Source organism: Aptenodytes patagonicus, chromosome 1 (assembly GCF_965638725.1).
Source record: "Aptenodytes patagonicus chromosome 1, bAptPat1.pri.cur, whole genome shotgun sequence".
Classification (NCBI taxonomy): Eukaryota; Metazoa; Chordata; class Aves; order Sphenisciformes; family Spheniscidae; genus Aptenodytes; species Aptenodytes patagonicus.
This window is the reverse complement of record NC_134949.1, coordinates 120281830-120302969: the sequence shown is the minus strand read 5'-3', so window position 1 is coordinate 120302969 and position 21140 is coordinate 120281830. Positions and strand designations below refer to the sequence as shown.

The window sequence follows — 21140 nt, the reverse complement described above, 5'->3', positions numbered from 1 at the left end:
CAGGAGTGGTAAAACGCTGATGTAAAACCAAGCTTAGCATTCTGTAAAAATGTTTTGAGAGAATGTGTAAGATCTAACTTTCAGATGTCACACAGACATCACAATGTAATTGGAATAGCTTTTTGAAACTAAACCTACCTGAAAATATAGATACATAGAATAATTTAGGCTGGAAGAGACCTCCAGAGGTTTTCAGTTTGTCAATGAAGTGGTTACCATAATTATTGATTAACTGCTATAACTGAATAGCTGGGGATAGAAATATGTTACATGATGTTAGTCTTACTGACTGGTAGATATCTCATGCTTAGGAATTACTCCAAGGTCAAAGTACTGATACTGAATTTATGCAGATTTCTTTCTGAGGATGCCAAGTCTTTCCCACGCCTTGCTGAGTCCAAACCTCTGGGCCAACCCTATTCCCCACAAGGGTTACCAGTTTCTGAGGAACTGCTCAGCTATCTAAGCTACCTCAAGCCACCTTGTATCTCCAACACAAGTCCCAGACATGCATCCAGGTAGCCCATGGACCCTTCACCCCATCACTCTTTGGTCACCTCCATGCTAACCAAGGCCTCCATGGCAGCCTTTCCTGAACCAGCCTGGGCAAGGAAGCTGCTGTGGTTGTTCTGCCCCTTCCTTGGCCTCAGACCTCACTCCTCCCCTTCTGCTGAAAAGCTGTGAGTTTAAAATAAGAATAGCCAGGGCTGCCAGCATCTCTCTGAACCCAGAGGACAGCCTGTGGAGCTCTCTCCTCCTTCTCCTCTCCAATTCTGGCCTTTTCTGACCTGCTCTCAATTGTCTGTGCGGGAGGGAGAAAAATTGTCTTGTGATGCTTCCCAGGCTACTGTCACCACTCCTCTCCATCGCTGCCAGAGTGGGAGAGAGAGACAGAGCAATCTCCCAGGCACCGGGGTTGTTTCTGCTCTCTGTTAACCCACATCTCCATCCGCATCAGCCTGTTACACATGACTCAGTCTCTTTGCCTTGCCACTTGCAAGCTGGAGTTCTGCCCACGGGGCTACAGTGGCAGGGGCTTGCTGAAGAACATCCTCCTTGCCAGCAGAGCTGCAAACCCAATGCATCGCAGCCCAGCTGGGGCTGACAGACGCTTCTCTGTCCAGGTTGCACAGCTTCATCCTCGACGTTTGCAGGTGTTATTTGACCTTCAGAGCAAGACTGCCCTGGGAGCTGCTCATTCCCAGCCTTGGCCTGGCACTTCTGCAGATGCTGGGCTGGCTGTCCTACCCCCTGCCTGAGGCCACGGTGCCAAGCAGCACCTGGTCCTCACAAGGCATGGCAGAGAGTATCAAGCTACTCAGTTCTCTTGGCCCTCCAGTGAAAATACCCATCCCTGACAACCCCAGACCTCATGGCCATGCCACATCTTGCCTCTTTCCACATTTTCCTGTGTCCACCCCCCCCACCCCCACTCTGCCATTCTGGAGCAAGTATGGGAGAGGAAGCTTCACAAGGGTATCTACTTCTTCTCCTTCTCTTACTCATCCCTGGCAGGGATATATGGGGAAACTGTGGTGTTGACAAATGAAGACTTACAGGTATGTGACTTGGCCAAACAAATGTTTCTGCCCTCCCTGCAAGGCAGAGAACATGAAGGGTATTTGCCTCCTCCTCCTGCACCTCTGCCCTGCCCAGTCCTTATTGCCTCAGTGGGTACTACAGGAGAGGAAAAGAGCCAGGTGATTCTTGCCAAAAAATCCCCATGTCTCTCCCTTGCCACTGTCCTGGCCACTGAAACAGGATATGCCAAAATATCCAGCACCTCAGATGAACAGAAGAAGTGCTTTTTATTACTGAGTGGCCCAGGGCAGTAGGCCATGCCCTTCCTTGAGCTGTAACCCCAGTTCACCACAGCCGATGTCCTCCTCACCATGAAGGCAACCATGGAAAAGGGGCCCTCTGCATAGCCAAGCAGCTGCATAACCTGTGAAAGCCCAGGCATAAAGCTTATCCCTATTTCAAGTGAGACCAACGAGCCTGAGCTTCATGCCTTTTTGGGAGACAGCCACCTGCTTCAGCAGCTAAAACTGGAATTTCCCTGGCAGGACAAGTAGTCCCACTGAGAAGATGAGCCAAGGCAAGTGAAAGCATGGCTGAGCCATCTAAAAAGCTAGCATGAGTCTTTCGTGGTGCATGGGGGAGCAGGGAGTGAACCCCACTGCTGCCAAGGAAGGAGCTTTGAGATAACCAGTGGCTCTCTTTGACTTCTTTCCCAATTAAAGGTTTCCTTGATGTACATGAGTACAATTTGTAATCTCAAACCATTTAAATTCGTAATACAATAGAATTTATGCTGCAGCAGACATGAGTTGATTTTAGCCATAATCCACTTTTACCATTAAAACTCTAAAATGATGGTAAGTGTTCCAGAAGTTAGCATAAAGCTATTTTTACTTTGCAAATATTTTTTTAATTTTTTTTTTTCTTTCACACACAGTTTTGCTCTTGATTTGATCCCTGAGGATCTTTGCTCATCTCAGGTATCATGGTGAAAGCTATAAAGAGCTGTCAAATATTTCCTGCTTTTGCTGCAATAATTTAGACTCAAAAGCCTGCATCATTTTCTCTTGGATGTCTAGCAACATGCAATCATAACAGGATTTAGGCTCCCAAATACATGCGACTCTTATGGAGTTTCCATTTTCTTTTGTATAACTCAAACACTTTTAATTGTATCATGTTAATTTGTGTTGCTAGGTGAATTCTTTAACAGAAGGGGAAACACAGTAAATGTTTATAGTCTCAGGTCATGGAAATGGCAAGAGATTGGACTCATCAGATCTGAACAAGGTTGTAGTTCACATTATTTGTGTATTAATTTAGACACAATAGGCTTAATTTAGTTGCCTGATGATAAGCATTGCGTATCTTTTTGAAATACTCCATTGTATTCTTCCTGTCCTTCAAATGTTACTCCAGAAAGGATGAAATAGCTTCTGTAGCTTCTGTGTTTTACCTGTAGCCTCCTGACTTATGCTAGAAACATAAGTTTTATGTCTGTATGTCTACATGTAGGCAACTGACTGAGGTTCCATATGTCCACCGGTTTTCAGTCAGCAGGTATCAAGCTGTACTATTAGGTACATGAAAAACTGAAATTGCCTTCAAATACATGTTGTATGTAAAGACTGAGAAAGCATATCAAATGATTTTTCATTCTTTATTAAACAGTGAGAAATGGAAGCTACTCATGTATTGAAAGAAAGAGAAAATGTGGTACGTATATGTAAAATTCAAGGGAAGGAAAGAGGAATCCCCAAAACTCAGCTAAATCTCTTGTGTTTGTTTTTTTGTTTTGTTTTGTTTTGTTTTTTAAAATCAAGTGTATGTCATATTACCAAGGTTATCCATGAAAAATGAGTCATACAATAACATCTGATTTGTCTTAGGAAGGTGGGGTCTTCCTGTTGGAACTGTGAACTTCCTACTACTCAAACAAAAGGGAGTGGAGTATCCTGAGCCAAAAAGCAAGACAGGAAGGGTCTGCCGAGATAGGATGAAACCGTAAATAGAAGATAACCTAGAGCCTGACAGAAGAGGTATTATTATGTAGGCTTTTACAAAGAAATGCAAAGTGTTTGGAAGATTTTAGTAAGCTTCAGATTTGTTCAACTTTTTTTATAAGCATTCAGCTTTTAAAATGTTTGATGAACTATATGTCAGTTGTAAATGATTAAAAGTGTTATATTTCTTTTTCTTGAATGTACCTTGTAGTACATCAGATCAAAATATATCTACTACCTTTGGAATTCAGCTGTAAATTTCTCCAAGGAGATATAAATCCATTATTTCTCTCATATAGTGACCACTTCATACATGATTTCAGGGTTGATGGAAGTTATCAAAACTAATTTGTTGACAAAAAGTAAAAAATCCTATTTTTTAAGTCTGCCTTTGTTTCAGAGCTCTTCATAACCTGCTTTTCAAGTCTTTCTACTTTATATCAGAATAAGGAAGCTTTTCTACACTCTTTTGTTGAGGAAGAAGATTTCACTGATATAAAACAAATAAAAAGCAACTCTAAACCATGACATATTTTTTTGCTGTATCTAAGAGCAATCAGTAAATAGTGTTCAGCCAATATTTGAAATAATGCAGTCTAGCTGTCCTGTAGTAAAAATTATAAATTTCATAACACATGACACTGTTCATATCCCACCTTATCTGTGGACACACGTTTCAGTCCAAGAGTTCCTTCCTTGCCAGGTAAACTTCAAACATATCATTGTTTAGGGCCCTTTCTACTTTCAGAGGAATGTGGATTGGGAAATGTTGCGAGAGAAAGAAAGATTAGGCAAGCAGAAAGTTCTAGGTTGATTAAATGAATCCTCTTTTCCTAAAACAAATTAAAAATATGGAATAGATAAGTCTACCCTTCCATATTTTCAGTGAAAAAGACATGTTCTTAAATCATCTTGGAAACACTTGTGCTGATCCATGCCCTTACACATTTACAGAAGGAACAATTTATAAAGGGCTATCCTGAACTATAACAAAAACAGTATTTAAGACTGACTTTCTGTATCAGTCCTTTCCAACAGCGAAGTCCAGGGCTGTTCAGTTTGTAGCCCACAGGCTGGACCTAACCACTGATACTCAGTAAAACTTATAAACCCCTTCTGGCTTCACAGGAAGAGGAGCACTGCACAAGATGCAGGCCTGGAGCTGTGTGTAGACTTGAACTGAAAGGTAAATTGAGCAGCGCATACAGCAAATACTGCTGGTGGATAAAAGTGGCCTTGTAGGATACAAATGCATGGTCTGAGTTTGAGTCACCCTTGTAGCTGATTAGAGGCTGGTGAGGTGGTTACCTATTAAGGGGGGGAGGGGCAGTTAGGAAGGGGAGGATAATTCTTGGTAAACCCGATAGGAAGGATATAAATCACTGCTGTTAGAAAGAAAAAGGTTTGAAGTTCAGAAACAGAGCTTTTTCCTCTAGCTCCTTTTCTTTGCTAATTGCTGCCACAGGACTTCCCTACTAATTTCCTTTTACTTCATCTGTGAGTAGCGCAGCTCTGTCTGGCTAGCACGCCTTTGGGAATGAAGGCAATGAGAAACGAGGATATTATTTATCTTTATGGGCTGCCTGGGTCCCAAACCATCGTTTTTTCTGTCCCCCACTTCCTTTTTTCACAATGGGCTTCTGTGAGGAGAAAGCAAGAGCCTTTGGTGGTCCAAACTCCTCTCCGGGTTTCTCTCCATGCCCTAGCCTGCAGCAACACCATAGCTCTTGCTCAAGGAAGAATGCTGGATGCGTGCACACAACCCTTCTCTCCCACTTGTGCTCTGGGTAGCCTTTTTGCCCCCACGGCCAATAACACCTCCTCTTCTTGGACTGGGCAATTTAGCGTGGAGGATGCAGGGATAGAACCCTTGGGAACTACCTGCAAAAGAGGACAGGGGTAGGCAGGGCTGCCTTTCTCTTGCCCAGTCCCTGGGATGGTGTGGCTGTGTGGGCGAGAGGCATGCCCAGCAGCCCTAGTCTCAGTGGGGCGTGCTGGGCACAGGGGCTGTGGCGGTGCCTGTGGCAGCCAGGGAAGCGAGACAAAGAAGCCACAAGAAGTGTCCCAAGTCCTATTTCTGATCTATTGTGAAATATTTAACTGTTAAATACTATGAGAATGTAAATAATGGTGATATTACCTACTTATTCAGTACAAGTGGAAAGTTATATTTGTTATATTTTGGAGTGAGAGGTGTTCACATGACAGGAGCACTTAGAAATCCAGCTCTCAAACTCAACAGGAGTTGAGTTTGCCTAATTGTGCTTCAGGCCAATGAACAAAACCCTCTAAACATTTGTGACTTACTAAATTATTCTGGTCTTTGAGATGGCAGAACTAGGGATACAACACAAGCACTCTTGTAGCTATAGAGAAATTTCTACTGTTCCTACAGCACCTCCCTTCAAACAGATCCAACAAAACGGTGGAAAATGTTTACTAAGGAGCTGTACAATTTATTTTGTGTAAATTCATCTTCTGAAGTGCTAAAGACACTCGTACTGAAATAATATTTTTATTCTGAGAAATGGAGATCTGCAGTTGAGGAAAATAATTTGCAAGATATGGATGGATGAACGGTGTATGATTAGTTTGATTGTTTTTCCTCAATTGTTGCAATTCGCAGCCTGGCACAGAAACTTGTATAGACAGTTGCAAGCTGTTCATGTTAATACCCTGAGCAGTGAAGTGAGATGGCTGAAGAGCAAGCACATCTCTCCCTTTGCTCCAGGATGACAGTGACCTCTGGCAGAAATGTGAGGTAGCTGCATTAATCACTTCATCAAGAAGTGCCAAAGTTCATCTGTTAGTGCCTGAGGGCCCGTCTTCAGTTTGGGTATCATATGTCACATAATTTACAAACACAGAAAAACAGACAGCCTCTGTCTTGAATAGATTATGAATTTAAATAGATGGGACAGAAAGCAAGGAGAAGAAATATTACATGCAAGCACAACAATAGCAGTAATTTTATTTTAGAGTCTTTGCTGGGGAGGGGGGGAATGAAGAAATCGAGAGACACGTAGGAGGGGTTAGAGCAAGCAATCAACCAGCACAAGGGAGATAACATCTAACTAAACCTGTACGAAATGCTGATGAAAACATTGTTCTCCAAATGTCTCTCCTTTGGCTGCCTCAACTTGAATCCCTGTCTGGCTCCACTGCAAAATTACTGAACACAGTTCTTTGAAGAGTATGAAGGAAAATTTGAATTTAAAAATATTTCTTCCAGATAAGTCTTTTGCAAACTCCATTTCAAAACCCTATCACTTTTTTGGTGTATATTTTAAGCTGTGTCTGCAGCAGAGAGCCAGACCACATGTGACTGAGCTGGTTACAAGTTTGGACTAGCAGTTAAAGCACTCATCATTTATTTGGGAGACCCAAAGCAGGTTCCCGGTTCTACTATAATCCCTTTGGGTGAGCTTTAAGAAATCACTCCCCCTCACCATGCCTTCATTACAGATAAGGAAAACTGGGTTTTTCAAAGCACCTTGGGATGTAAAAATTAAACTGCCAGAAAGGAGGTAAATAGTGTTGGTAATTAAAACCATGAATGAACAGTGGGAAAGGCAGTTCCTCAGTTGCTGGACTGTTCTGTGCATCCCCACCAGCTGTTCTGACTATAGCTACACTGCTGGTGGGAGCGTTTTCTGATACAAATACAATACATATGCCCGTGTTGCCTAATTAGGGGACATGTAATTTGGTGCTGTGACTGTTGTAATCTGAGGACAGCCAGGGTCTAAGCTTCCAACAAATCTCATCAGCTCATCATGTAATGGCCCCAGAAAAGGTGTCTGTCACATCATGAGAAGGGAAAACACAACATATGGAGGCAGACCTCAAGCTCGGATCTGCCTAACTCGCTTTACGGTCACTTGGCTTTTTGAGACGTGATCATTTATTGAGGTACAAGTCTTCTCCTTCCTTAAGGTAACAGAGCTAAACCTTTAGTTCAAGCAGTGGCATGTGCTTTTGGAGCCACAGGTCCCAGATTGCATGTTTAAAGCTGATGAAGTCAGCTTGTGAGCATGTAGGTAGGTCTTGGTCTAGATAGGAAAAAAAAGTATTTTTAGGAAATCAGTGAGAAAATATTAAAGATTTCATATGCAGAGTTTGCAAGATTGAGGGGTGTGGGGAGGCAGAAATCACTGGCAGACACTTAATCCTCAAGTGGTTTGCTGCTACAATATCATTATTTCCAGTTATGTCAGCGGAAATATGGTTGGGAATCATAGCAACATTACAACACTTCAGCTAGAATCAGAGCATGTTATAGATGGAGAAGTTAAAGTTTTAAAGAATAAATAATTTTGAAAACATTAAAAGTTTGAAAATAGAGGAAAAGGATTCTAGTTCTTTAGAATTATTCTGAAACACCTAACTGCTGATAAGCACAGATCCTGTGTCCTTTTTTTAGTTAAAAGTTTACCAGTTACACTGGAAGCGTATAAAAAAAAAAAGAAGAAATGGAGTAGACCACATTAGTTGTGATCACAGTTGTGAACTTTGTTGTCACACAAATCCAACTGTGAAAATATATATATATAAATAAGGGTTGTAATCATTGCATGATGGCAGTACATAATAATAGGTCATTCTGTTCAGGTATCTTGACATATCTGCATGTTTTCAGTAAGGCCTCCTACAGCAAAAGTTGATCTGCCAGATTAAGAGGCGCAACACGCTCACAAATGAATCTTGAGAGATCATGGCAGTGTTCATTTCTATCTGACTATCCCAGCTTTTCCTGACTCACTTTCCCTGTAGTTAAAACAGAGTTAGTGTTTATCATTAGCAGCACGTTAACGAGAGTGTTACAGGAAAGCCCGGAGCTGTGGTGGAGGCGGGGGTTGCCAGGGTGCTGCACGGTGGAGACACACAGCCCACCCTTGTTCTGAAGGTGCCTTTTCTGTATTAAATGCCTTGAGATGTAGGGACGGAAAAGGTAGCATCGTAATGCTGTGGAGTCCTTAAACTGGTTTGGTGTCACAGCTCTGCAGAAAAGCGGTGACAAAGAGCTTAGGAAAGCAACTATATAGCAATTACAAATATTTGTCTGATGTGCTTGTGTTGCCTCTACTTGCTTTCCGAACAAATAAGAAGGCTGTACACGAGCACTGGAAAAGAGCAGGTTTTTTATTCTCCCCCCCCTTCTGAGGTACAGCGTCAGGCTTTCTCTCTCCACCAAAAGGACCATGTGGTAAAGCGCTTGCTTTAGAGACACTGGCCTTTTCTTCTTGTGGAAAAAAGGAGCTCCTGTTTTATGGTGGCCTGGAGGCTGAAGAACCGCCTGCTGCCAGGGCTGCTACTCTAATGGTTTCAGCAATCAGCCTGGCTCCAGCTGAGAGGCAAAGTGGTCAAGCCTCTGCTTACCCTCTGTTTACTCTGTAACCGGGAGCAGCTCCTTTCCCCCTCTCCCACCCGCCCCTCGCTCCGGGCTTGCGCTCATAAACCCGAGCACAGCATCAGCACAAAAATCATTAGAAAGAACCGGCCATCTGCCTGCGCAAAACGATGTGCTGAGTTTCTCTCTTGAAGAATGAGCCTTTGCTTCACTGTTCTTTCCAGCTGCTGGGAAAATGTCAAGATTAGATGAGTCACACGGCAGATCAGATCTGAGTAAGAGCTTTTTTCACTTGTTGTTTGAGACTGTAGGAACAAGTTTAGTGCTGACCCCAATGTTTAACCAGAAAGAGGTTTTAATGTTTCTGCAGATTTTGGAGAATTAATTGCTGACATCTGGAATATTGCAGAAACTGTTAATAGAAGTTTTTTAATTTCTTTTTTTTTATGTTCTATAGCAAAACCAAACAAACAAAACCCCACAAGACAGACTGAGTTTCCTGGCTACTTTGGTTACTTATTTGTATTTTCTTAACCTTTTTTTTTGCCATCGGGCACTGAAACACTTGAAAAGATATTTGACAAGATGAGCCTTGTAGGCCATTTTAGGAAGTGAGTGCCAGGTAGGCCTTAAGGATTTGCTTATCAGTTTTTACCAGCAACTGTTACTTTGCTATTGTGCCTGCTAAACTTATAGAAAAGCGTATCGCTGCCAGGCTGTCATGTCTCGGCAACAGAACATTGCACCAAGCTGCTGCTAAACCTGTCATGTTCACTTTTGTACCACACCCTGCTGAAAGATAGTTTCACATTAAGGCCAAATGTTCAAGCACAAGTGAACGAACACTGATGCACTGACTCGTTTGCTCTTCTGTAATCAGAAGCTGACATTCGCCGACCGATTCACATCAGGAGTTTCCGCCTTGTTTTATATATGGGTATTTTATCTCTTTGCAAGCCAGGTAAAATTGTGGAGAGTCATGGCTGTTTTGCTTAAGGGTCCTGGTCTCTACAATTATAATGAGAGACTAACGTGTAGGACTTATAAAGGTGGGATTTGCAAAAAGGTTGTAAAACTCGCTTTCCATTTCCATCCAAAGATTCTTGCTTAATAGTGACATGAGCGGGTTTAGAAATCTCCTCTCTAGCTACCTGAAACGAAAATCAAACCAGGCAGCTGTTTCTGAAATGTATAGCACGTTCTGTCCTTGGTCTTGACAATTTTCTTCTGTGAGTCGACTGAAAGCTATTCTATGTCTATCACTTGTTAAGCTGGGAAGTACCATGCTGGCAGACCTGAACTGCTCTACTGTGAGGAGAGCGAAATGTTTTTAAGTAGCTGCATGTGTTATTTTTCACATACACTGAAGGCCTTTTTATTTGCAAGGCCTCCCCAAAATTAAATATCATTCAATTCCCTATTCAAGCTTCCATGTAGTACTTGAGGACTCATTATTGGTCACCTACACGGTATGGACAGGCTCCATTTATTCAGGCTGGGTTTTTAGCTGTTTTCTAGTTTCAGGAGCATATGTGTCACATACAAGAAAATGGCCTGAGAAGGCAGCAAGGAGAGGTCAAACTCTAAAAGCTATGCCAAATATGGAAAGCTATCAACTGCATAAAACCTTTTATTCCTGTCTGCAGCACAAAACCCTGGCCCAAAGAATCATGCTGAAGAAAGGATTTTAGCAAAATATTTTGGCTAGTTACAAAAATGAGACAAATTTTCTTGGTCCTTTTCTTGTCTTCTTGTGTTGTAATGTTGAACGCCAGCACAGTCTAAATCGCCAAGGATGCAGTCAGTTCTGCATGCTACTACCTGAGTGTGCTAGGATTGGTAAAATGGTTTAAAACAAATTCTGACAACCATATGAAGATGCCCCTGATTCACTGCTAGAGCTGTGGTCAACATTGCAGATCAGGGCTTTCCCCTCCAGCACAGTATACCCTCTATCTGCAGTTCTTTTCCAACAAAATTATTCAGTTTTGCAAAAACGAGATGTCCCATTTTTACTTGTCATATTTTCATTTTGATCCTTGTCTTTCCCTCTCTCCTTAATGCCAATATGAAAAGGTGGGGTAAAAATCAGGCCTCAAAGAGAGCAGGTGCCATTCAGAAGCTTTAAAACTGGAAATGCTTTTCTCATGAACACTGAGAAATGAAGGGGTTCATATTTTTAATTGAACTTTTTTCAATAGATTTTTTTTTTCTTCCTGAAAGTTTCCCAAAACAAATTAGCTGTTTTCCAACTAGTTCTTATATTTATGTCCTATTCAATCAAGACAGAGAGCAGAAACCATTTTTATCCCCTCCTCCTCCTCCCCTCTAAAAGGGAGGATTAAGTTGGCAGGTTTCCATGCAAATTAGATGACTTTTTTCTCCAGTGTTTCTCATTTGGGCACTTATGATTCAAATGTGTATATTTCCCTGCTTTCTTCTGTACCAGATTCTGTTGTTGTCAACTGTCCTGAATTTGTGTCCCGTTGCTTCTGTGCATTAATGCTTGTGCCTCTGCTACGTGATGAAGTCTGGACATTGGCTGGTTTAATGCCCTGTTAACCTGGAGGAATTGACTGGAAGTTATTGCCTTAGGTTAATCCCTCTGCTTTTCACCTTCCTTTTTGGATAATAGGCATTGCACCGTGTGAAATACATGCCTGATTCAGTAGCGGTTACGTTAACAACAGTGGGGTTCTTCTTGGGGACATGGCTGAGGATGTAATGCTCTTGTAGCTCCAGATATTTTGTTTTGGTAATTGTGCATATACTTTCTGCCTGCTGTTTTGATCCTGCTGTTGCTATTGTTTGCTGGAGACTCATGCTGCTGCGTCCTGCCTCCCTGCCCAGCCTAAATTCCATTTACCCACCCCACGGGTCTTTTGTGTAATGCCAAGCTAGCAAAAATCCTGGCATCAGACTCTTTTGTTGCCCGAGGGAGGTATGTGGGAAAGGCAGCTCACCACGCTCACTCAGGACGGCGACTTGGCACACACTGCACAGCAGTTTCCACTAGATGTCTCTTGGGCTGAGAGACGATTTTGCTTCAGGTGCACACACATCCACTTTCTGTGTTTGCAATTGACTTTTATTTGCCAGAACAGCAAAGGAATGCAGCTGTTAGGATTTTATACTATGGTTTTCACACTCCAAGCAGCATGTAGTACTAATGCATTATTTGTATTACAGTAGTCCCTGCAGGCCTTCCCCCACATCTGAATCCCATTGTTCTCGCAGTATAAAAAGACATAGTCAGAAACAGACCCCAGCACAGAAAAACTTATAGCGATTTACAGTGACTAAAGGAGGATTTAGGAGGACCTTAGTGTCCAAGTCTCTGAGAATGACTGAGACCACCCCATTTTCAAGCACCAACCTACTCCTGAAAGGACATGGACCAGACAGAAGTCACAAAGGGTCATCTAAAGTAAACAAAAACCACCCCATGCCTAACCCAAGGCTCCTCCACAGGCTCAAAAGTACCCTGAATAAAGAAGCAAGAGAAAGCCAGACAAAGCTTTTCGGTGATTCAGAAACAGGCACCTTAAGTAGCCCGCCCCGTTAGTCATGGTGTGACCACAGCTTGCTGTGGCAGAAGGTGCGCGGGTCCAGTGGTGCTCACCTCCTCAGCATGCATCTCCTGACATAATTCCCACCCCGACTCTGGGAGTTATACCAGGTACAGCCCTCCGTGGCAGCAAGGGACACATTCGTTTTCAGGGCAGGTGCTCTGGTATCGTAGCATGCAAGGAGAGGCAGGGTTTGCTTCCTATTTCGGTGGCTGCAAATACACTTGACATGAGGCAAACACTGGACAAAACCAGAACTAAGCCAGAGAGAAAAGACTGCAACTTCAGCCACAACCCGCCGGGCTAGGAGGGGTCTCTGGCTGGAGACGACAGAAAGCTGTAAATACCACAGACATACAAGATTTTATGTATTTTGAGATGAGTGCTGTGTTCAGAGCAAAGCAAAAAAAAGTTCTTCATGCCCCCACTGTATGTCCGAGGCAGACAAGCATTCAGGTCCGACACAGGCAGGAACAGCTAAAAAGGAGAGCAAAATAGCTGCGCGGGAGTAGGGGACTGGAAAGGAAAAAGTTGTTGGTTCTGGTCGCAGTCACATGTGCTGTGAGTCAGTATGCATCCCTGCTGAAGAGGTTTTCTTCTCAAGCTGCTTGTTATCACTTCTCCTCCTCAAAGGTTGCAGTCCTTTCTGGGCTGCCGGTATAACTGTTAGTGCAATTGTGCCCAAAGCCATTTCATTCAAAATGGGGTGGGCTGGCAAAGAGCTGCTTCTTGGGCTGTTCAAGGCAACCCAGTTTGCTTTTGCTGAAACAGGTTGGGGGGTGCTCGCATGAGGAGCAGAGATGGCAGATCAAATAGGGTGGTAGTTTCTGGCACGCTCAAAGACTGTAAATTTCAAATGTCTTCACTGTGAATGTTTTGTGTTACTCTCCTCATGACTATTAATATCAAGGACATTTTTCTGTGTGATGGTTTCTCTTCCTGACTCACACAAAAGAAGGCAGGCCACACAGGATGACTTCAGTCTGAGATTTTACTATTTCGTTGCCTTCTTTCCCTTCCTTCTGTTTTCTTTCCCGGTTTTTATTTTTCATTTTTAGCAGGCCATTAAAGGGTGATGATTCCTTTCTAAAGAACAGGTATTAAATCGCCAAAGGCTTCTCATAAGTGCAGGACTAGGTCCTTCAGATACCAGCTGCTGTGCTCGTAGTCTTGGTTCCTGCCTTTCTGACCCATACGTCTGTTAGCGAATCTCTGTGGAGCTCTGAGTCCTTCCATTTTTCACTTGGGATGTTGTCACACTGTTGTCAAATGGAAAAATAGAGTTCTGTTTCCATGCTTTGATTTAGGGAGATTAAAAACGGGGCACAGCCCTATTCAGAGTTCATTTTCTTTCCCATCTGTGGATTTTAAGAGCCTTGAGACAGCCGCCTGGTCTGGCCAATGTGAAACCAAGTCTGTCACATAGCTGGAAGGCAAAAATGGGTTCCCTTGACTTTGGAATAATAGTCTTGTTTTGGTTTTCTGTTATGTTACTTTTTGCATAAGTTTCTCTCAAGTCAATATTTACTGCTGAACTATGTTGTCCATTAAGTCCTGATAGGGGGAGGACTGCAGCTTGGAGCCTGCTGACAAGATCCGCAGCTCAGGAACATTCTGTTGGCATCAGGGATACTCGAGCTTTGCCAAAATGAAACGCAAGAAGGAGACTCTATCTGAGATAGGTCACACACTGTGTTTTGGATTTGATTCCTTCCATCTGTTTGCCATAACTATCCATTCCTGGTCCAGGAAAAAGCTTTTCTGGAGCATGTCATCTTTCTCTACTCTTCTAGTCAAATGCTTAGATTCATCCTGCAATCTCTGTGCTGTTCGTTGGTCAGCGCAGCAGCAGTTGCTAAGGCTAAGTGATGAGGTCACTACTGCGGAAAGGGTAGTAACATATTCCAAAACAAATCAAAGAAGTTAAGACGTATAAAATGTTCACATACAGCTGCCTGTGTTGAGACTTGTGAATGTCGAGTTTTGAGGTGTTCTTTTTTTGCCTTTTTGCCCTTGATTATTTTTTTTTAAGGTGTTCTCTTTCTTTAGCTGAAATGTCTTAATTTTAGGGAAAGGATATTGCATAACACCTTCATCCTTCAATGTCAATGGCCTATTTGGGCCCTAGTTGGGACCTTTTTTTCTTCTCCCCAAGCAAGATATATTTCTGGTCTTTTGTGTGAAGTTACTGACATCACCAATTTTTTTCAGGTATCCTCATGTGCTATTCTAGCAAGAGCAGCGAAAAGATAGAAATACTGACTGTACAGAGGTCAGATCTACAGAACAGAATATGGATGTGACTGGAGTGGAACCAAGATTTGTATAACTGAAGGTAAACAAAATCATCCAGGAGGTAAGAATTTAAGAGGAGTTTGAAGGAGTAAATTAGAGCCTTGTCTGCAATGAATGCTCAGCTAGATAAAAGTTTTTTCATCTGTTTTACCATGACATAAATTCAAATAGTTCAATAAAATTCAAACAGTTCAATAAAATCTGTCAAGGAAAAATATGTGGAACCCTATTTTTGTGCTACAAGGTACCTTCTTATTAGCACTACTTGAGGGCAGATGACAGTGGAATGATACTATTGAGGAAAAAGCCTAGCAACAACATAGGAAATTACATGGGTTGATCCTGATCTCATCTGTGTAATTTTATGCTGATTTCAGATGTGGGTCTCTTCTGGGCAGTGAAGGTCTGTATATGATCTAGGTCTCATACCCTACCTGAAGATTCAAAATGGTCTGAAGAGCAGGGATTGCTCCTTAAACTCTAGAACAACCTGCTCCCTGGCAGAATCCAGGGGAATAGAGTTGTAGGGACTGTTTATTTTTGTTTTATTCTAAGGCATAGTAATTACTTGGCTTCCTTTTATAAGACACCTGCATACATTGTGCTGCCTTACTGATCCAAGGCTGGGGTCTCTAAAGTGGCTTTTCTTGCCTGCTTATATTTCCATTTCCCTGGGCATGTAGGAATTATACAACAATACATTGTTGTATTTTTTCCTCTATTGATTGTTTTTCCACTAGTTTCTCTGCTTTTACTTTTACAGAGCTGAATACCCAAAGTTTATGTAGTCTAGAAGAATAGACTTCTAAGTTAGTGCTTACTTTATAATAGTTTGCTGTCTTATGTTTCTTTTTTTTCTCTCCACATTTGGCAATGCTTCAAAGTCCGTATGCCAAACATTGTATAAATAGGAGTAGCCATGATGGTGCCCTAAGCAGCTTACAGTTTAATTAAAGACAGGAAGACAAGAACTAATTGTAAAACAATAGGAAAGAGACTGAGGGCAAAAGTAAAAATGTCATGTATTTAAATAGGCTCAATGTGCACAGTTTGTGCACAGCTCCAAATCAGAAGTCCAATGGCTTTGACACATGCTTTCCATGAAATCATGTGGCTCCTCAACATTTTGTCTGTCTTCCATTTTTCCCTTTGCCACTCATGGAGAAGCTGTTCTGCTGTCTGCCTGCACCATGCTCTGTCCCTCCTTCTGCGCTCTCTAACTGCTCTGCCACCTGGAAATGTTAGGGTCCACATGGCACTGCTATCCAGAGAGTATATATGCAGATTAGAGTACATGGAGAAACTATACCAGCTGCACTCAGGAGGGAATTTCCCAAGGTATTGACCCCTCCTCAAGTCTGTTTTTTCGAGTAAAGAGTATTCTCAGCTCGTATATCCCCTGCTACCCAGCTCAAGCTACCTGCACTGAGAGGTGCCATCGCCTTCTGACTGGAGAAGGGAAGCCTGAGGGCCCCATTATCTTGCTGTTAAGCCATCTTTCCCTTTGAGCTCCAGGTTGGCACTGGGCCACGGTTCATCTTCTCTCCCCACCTGAATTCACTGGTGATTTCTGCTCTGTAGGGTTCTGATGCTGGTGCAAAGCTGTGCCACCTACCAGCTTGATCACCAAGTCAGCTGCTTCCACTTCCAGACACATACCTAAAGGCTGGTGTCCCAGCCCCAGAGGGCAGCCTGGAAGTTGGGGTTTTGTGCTTGCTGCAGCAAAGAGAAAACACCGCAAGCATTGGGTAGACTGAGGGTCCAGCCCCATCTTAGTATTTATTTTCTGTGCAGCTACAGCACATCTTATTTCAAAGAACCCATCTGTATTGTCTATTTTGTGTAGGTAACATTACTGTGAGTGCCTGGTAACCTTCCATGCAATGATTGTCTTGGGAGGGAGGTGACTGCTGTTTTTCTTCCTTTACAGATGAGTAGGCAGAAGCTCCGGTGCTCAAGATGTCCTAGCATGGCATCTCTGCAGTGCACAAGGCCATACTGTAATGGCTTAGCAGTCTTCTGACAAGTTAACGCTCCTCTTCACTCGGCTGCCACCCTTGGAGATGCTACAGGGATCTTCCTTCTCATTTCATTTGAAGAGATATTAAGACTTCCCAGCTTGACTCATCTGCTGACGCCCCACTACCTATCTTAATCTGGCCAGATAGAGGTATAAACAGAAGGTGTTATTATTTCAGCAAGAGATTAGTGCCTGCATGAGGGGTACTGGGGAGCAGGGGAAGAGGAGAGGAAGGCAAGACAGAGGCAATACTGTTTGGAGGAGGAAAATAATTGGAAAGGCTATGTGAGACACTGTCTGTGTTTGTCGGTAGTGCAAATCCCTAAGGCAGTGCCTGACTTGGTGCTCACAAGACTTTTCACAAAGATCCGTTTCACAGCAGCCTTCTAGGCGAGGAAGTCCCCTCTCATCCATAAAGGATGCTCCAGCTGAGGGTCACTGGAGAGTGATGCACGCTGTGTGCACTCCCTTCGTTGGGATGAGCGTGTTAGCCTGCACTGCACCGGCTTCTGCTGCCAGCGCCGGGACAAGAACAATAGAGGCATCCAGGGTGGGATGTGTCACCAGGGTGGTGAGCTGGCTAATACGAGACCATGGGGCTGGGCTTTGCCTTCTCATTATCTCTTGAAAGAGCACTCTGCACTGAAGTTAGGGAAGGGAAAGATGAAAACCATGACAACTAAATTTAAAAAATGTTCCCGTTTAAAGAAGGGCCTTTATATCTCAGCAGCAGTTTTCCTTCCAAGGAAATTTATATTTGATCACTTCTCTGATCTCTTTTTTTAATTAGTTTCAGATACATATTGTGTCTTTAGTAGTTCTTTGCCTGAGGTGGTGATGGTCTTTTTTTCCAAATTGCATTGAAACTGATTTCAAATGTGGCGTATTTTCCATTGTCGTGCGGTACTTCCCCTCTAAATGTTCCTCCCTTCTTTCTTAACCAAAACAATCTTATGTATTTTAATATATATGAGAAGTAGTTCCCCTATGAAGAACAGGGGCCTGAGCTATTTTGCAGATTGTAATGGAGAAAATAAAAAACTGAAGGAAAATAATTTTTTATTACTATCCTTAGAAGTGTGTTCGTTTTCACCATTTTAAGAGCTAGACTAAATGCCATAGGCTTTGTTTCAATAATAACTGCAAGATATGCTCAGGTCCTTGCACAGATCCTTTTGCTTACAGTGGTAATCAAAACATTTTTATTTCTTTCCTCTGCTTAGTGAACATGTTTGACAGTTCTAGCACATTGTTCCCCTTCCTCATATGCTGCAGCATATGAGAATGTCCATCACTGAAGTCTTAGAGAACAACCTGCTGAATTTAAAGGTTTCCTTAGTTCTCTATGAAACCTAATTACCTAAAATTTCTAATTTAAAATATTTAAAATGTCTTTAATAAAATGTCTCAATAATGTCTTACTGATAGGAAAAAAGTGTGAGATTTTAAAAGATGATCAGGTTGTTCTGTGCAAGTGTCAAAGGTGTCTATAGTGTCATTGTAAACTCTGGCAAAATAGGGGTGAGTTCTGACAGTGCTGGAGCCACGGAAACATCCAACTTTTTGGTCTGGTCCTACACAAATAGAATCTGTGGATCAAAATGGAAACTTTGATTTTGCACTATGTAAAGGTGTTTGTACTTGTCATGAACCATGTAAATATAATTCAAATTAAAGTAAAAGTTATGAAGGCTGAAGTTGGCAATTTGTTTCTTTTTGTAAGAGAACCATCACGTCTTCTATTTTTTTTATATCCAATGTAGGAAACGAGTCACAACACTAACATAACATGAGGCAAAAGCCTAAGGAAGATTCTGGAAACAAGAAACATAAATGCACTCATTTTTTGTTTGCGTCCTTTTGAAACAATGCCTTCAGTCCTGGTTAGTACCTTGTTTAAAAACTTTAAATTGCTAACTAATTCCTCTCAGAATAACCTTTCCTAGCCAGTTTTAGGATCGTTCCATGTGAATCTGAATTTAAATGCTTCTGTTGCAGTATGCTTGATGTTCCAAAGAGAAGCAGAGAAGGAAATCTTGCATTACGGGTGGGGACATATTGCCTAGCAGGTAGATGGAGCTCAAGATATATGGAAAAATACTTCAGGAAAGAAAAAGAAAACATCTTTTCAGTGCAGTGTTTGTCAGTCTATATTTATGCAAGTGCTTTCTGTGCCTTTATTATTATTGGTAAAGTTGATGATGACTTTCAGTCCCACCATTGTCCACGTAGAGTGTGACTTTGAAGCAGTTACTGCTGCAAGGAAAGGAATAGGCCTTGCTTCCCTTTACATGGTGGTGCATACATTTTTACTATGGTTCATATAGGCGTGTATTTTCAAGTGAGACCAAAGTAAGCAATACCAATGTATATTTTCTACATGGTTCAAGTATTGTAGTGTCAGTTCTTATAATCATAGTTGTGGTGAAGGATGATAACACTGGCACAGAGAGGAGTAAATGAGACTGAGCAGATGCAGGTTACCATAGGCAGCTCAGAACATTAACTTCATTTTGTCACAAGATTCATACCACTGTATTTTCTTACATGCTTTCACTCTACTGCAGCTCAAAAAGGCTTATTAATTGCCTTACTTTGCCATTTCATTGCTCCAAATTTGCAACAGACTACACTGAAAACATGCCTTTGGGTATCCTTGAAGTGCTTTCCTGGACACTCATGCTTTTTCGTGCTGCCCTCCATCTCACCACAGGGGAGTTGCTTGAACATACGCATTGCAAGACAGAGAACTTTTAAAGTAGGGTGCAAGATACCTTTAGTATTAACAGTCTTTAAGAGAGTGGGAAAGACAGATAGTGGATAGTAGGAAAGCCAATATGATGAGAATAAGGTGGTTGTGCTGAGATTGCATGGTGTGCATATTGGTTTGGGACACATACGCTACTACTGCTCCCTGTTTAAAAGGTTATTACTTATGAAGTCCACAGCCTATTTACACACAACTTTAGTACGTGACCATAAAAACATATATTCAGATGACCGTCAAAGACAAACTGCACAAATAGTCGTATGACCATCTACAGTCCTTATTGATGGAACCCTCTATCTTGTCTATCAGTTTTCCTAGGCATAGGAAAGTGATTTTTACTTGTAATTGGACATAGAGCTGGAGGTTTTTTTACTATTGGTAAGGCTACATTTTTATACAGAATCATTAGTTCATGAAAATGATTTAGGTAGCATGAAATAGTACCAAACTGGATCATTAGAGGCAATCACTGTCTGACAGAAAAGCCTGAACAGAACAGTAAAAGATGTATTGACTTCCAAGACTGCTAAACATCATGCCAGTGTTGTTCATTAATTCTTGCATAACTGAAGCAATTTCAATCAGAAAGACAATTTAAAAAAAATAATTTTTACATATTCTAGTTTCTCCAGAATGGATCTTTCAAGCCCTGATCTTATTTTTGACACCTGACAGATTTGTTGTCTCAACATTAAGATCCTAAAGAAAATAATTAAGTGTAACCATCCCAAAGCGCATTATCAAAAGTACAAAATGTTGCATGATATTCAGGCATTTGCAATTTTCTTATTTAGCCTAAGTAAAACACTGCATTATGTAGATACATTAAAAGTTTCCATGTTAATAAAGTGGCATGAATATTGCACTGGCTTCTTGAATCTTGAAAGCCGCCTTGCAAGATATTTAATTCCAGTGACCAAAGTCACTGATACAAATGAAACTTCTAAGGTGATTATGTTGACATATGGTGAACAAACTATGACGTAATACATAAGAAAATACAGCTCTGTTGCAGAAAACTTGCAGTAAAATATATCCAAAGACAGACAAATTCTGTTCTTTGTGATGCAGCTACTCTGTTAAGGCCAGCTGATTTCCAGCAGTATACGTCTGGAATAATTGTAAGAAGATTTTCACCATTAGAATGAATTTTGCTTTGTATTGGGTACTATAGTTTTGTTTGAATACTTTGACATTTTTATGGATCTCAATTTCTTTTTTCCTTATTAATTTTTATAGCACTGTTCCATAGGAGTATATCATTAAACTGTTGAAAAATGGAATCATTCAAAAATCTGAATAAAAGCTAACAGATACAATAACTTACTGCCCCTGAAATCTTCCTCCACACTACTGTGATTTTTTTTACTGTAGTTATCTTACCCCAAGAGCTGATTTATTTTCGAAAGCTATACTGAAAATGTTATTTATATTTGCATTCATAAATACATTTTCTTGAAGTAGTGATGCATGGTATTTGATGACGTTTTGAAGTACTGAAGTAAAGTGCTAAATTATTTTGTTTTTTCTTCAGGAAGGGGAAAAAAAAAGCCATCTATGTATGAGAAATGAACTGTTTAATCTGTGCTTGCCTTGACTAGAGTTTAGACTA

General features: G+C 41.6%; 1 long non-coding RNA gene across 1 annotated transcript; it reads left to right on the top strand.

The window, feature by feature from the left end:
- The first annotated feature begins 9027 nt into the window (after positions 1-9027).
- LOC143155887 (uncharacterized) lies at positions 9028-18434 on the top strand. Its single transcript, XR_012994496.1, has 3 exons — positions 9028-9149; positions 14655-14799; positions 16669-18434. It is a non-coding gene; the product is annotated as an uncharacterized LOC143155887 (long non-coding RNA).
- The last annotated feature ends 2706 nt before the right edge of the window (positions 18435-21140 follow it).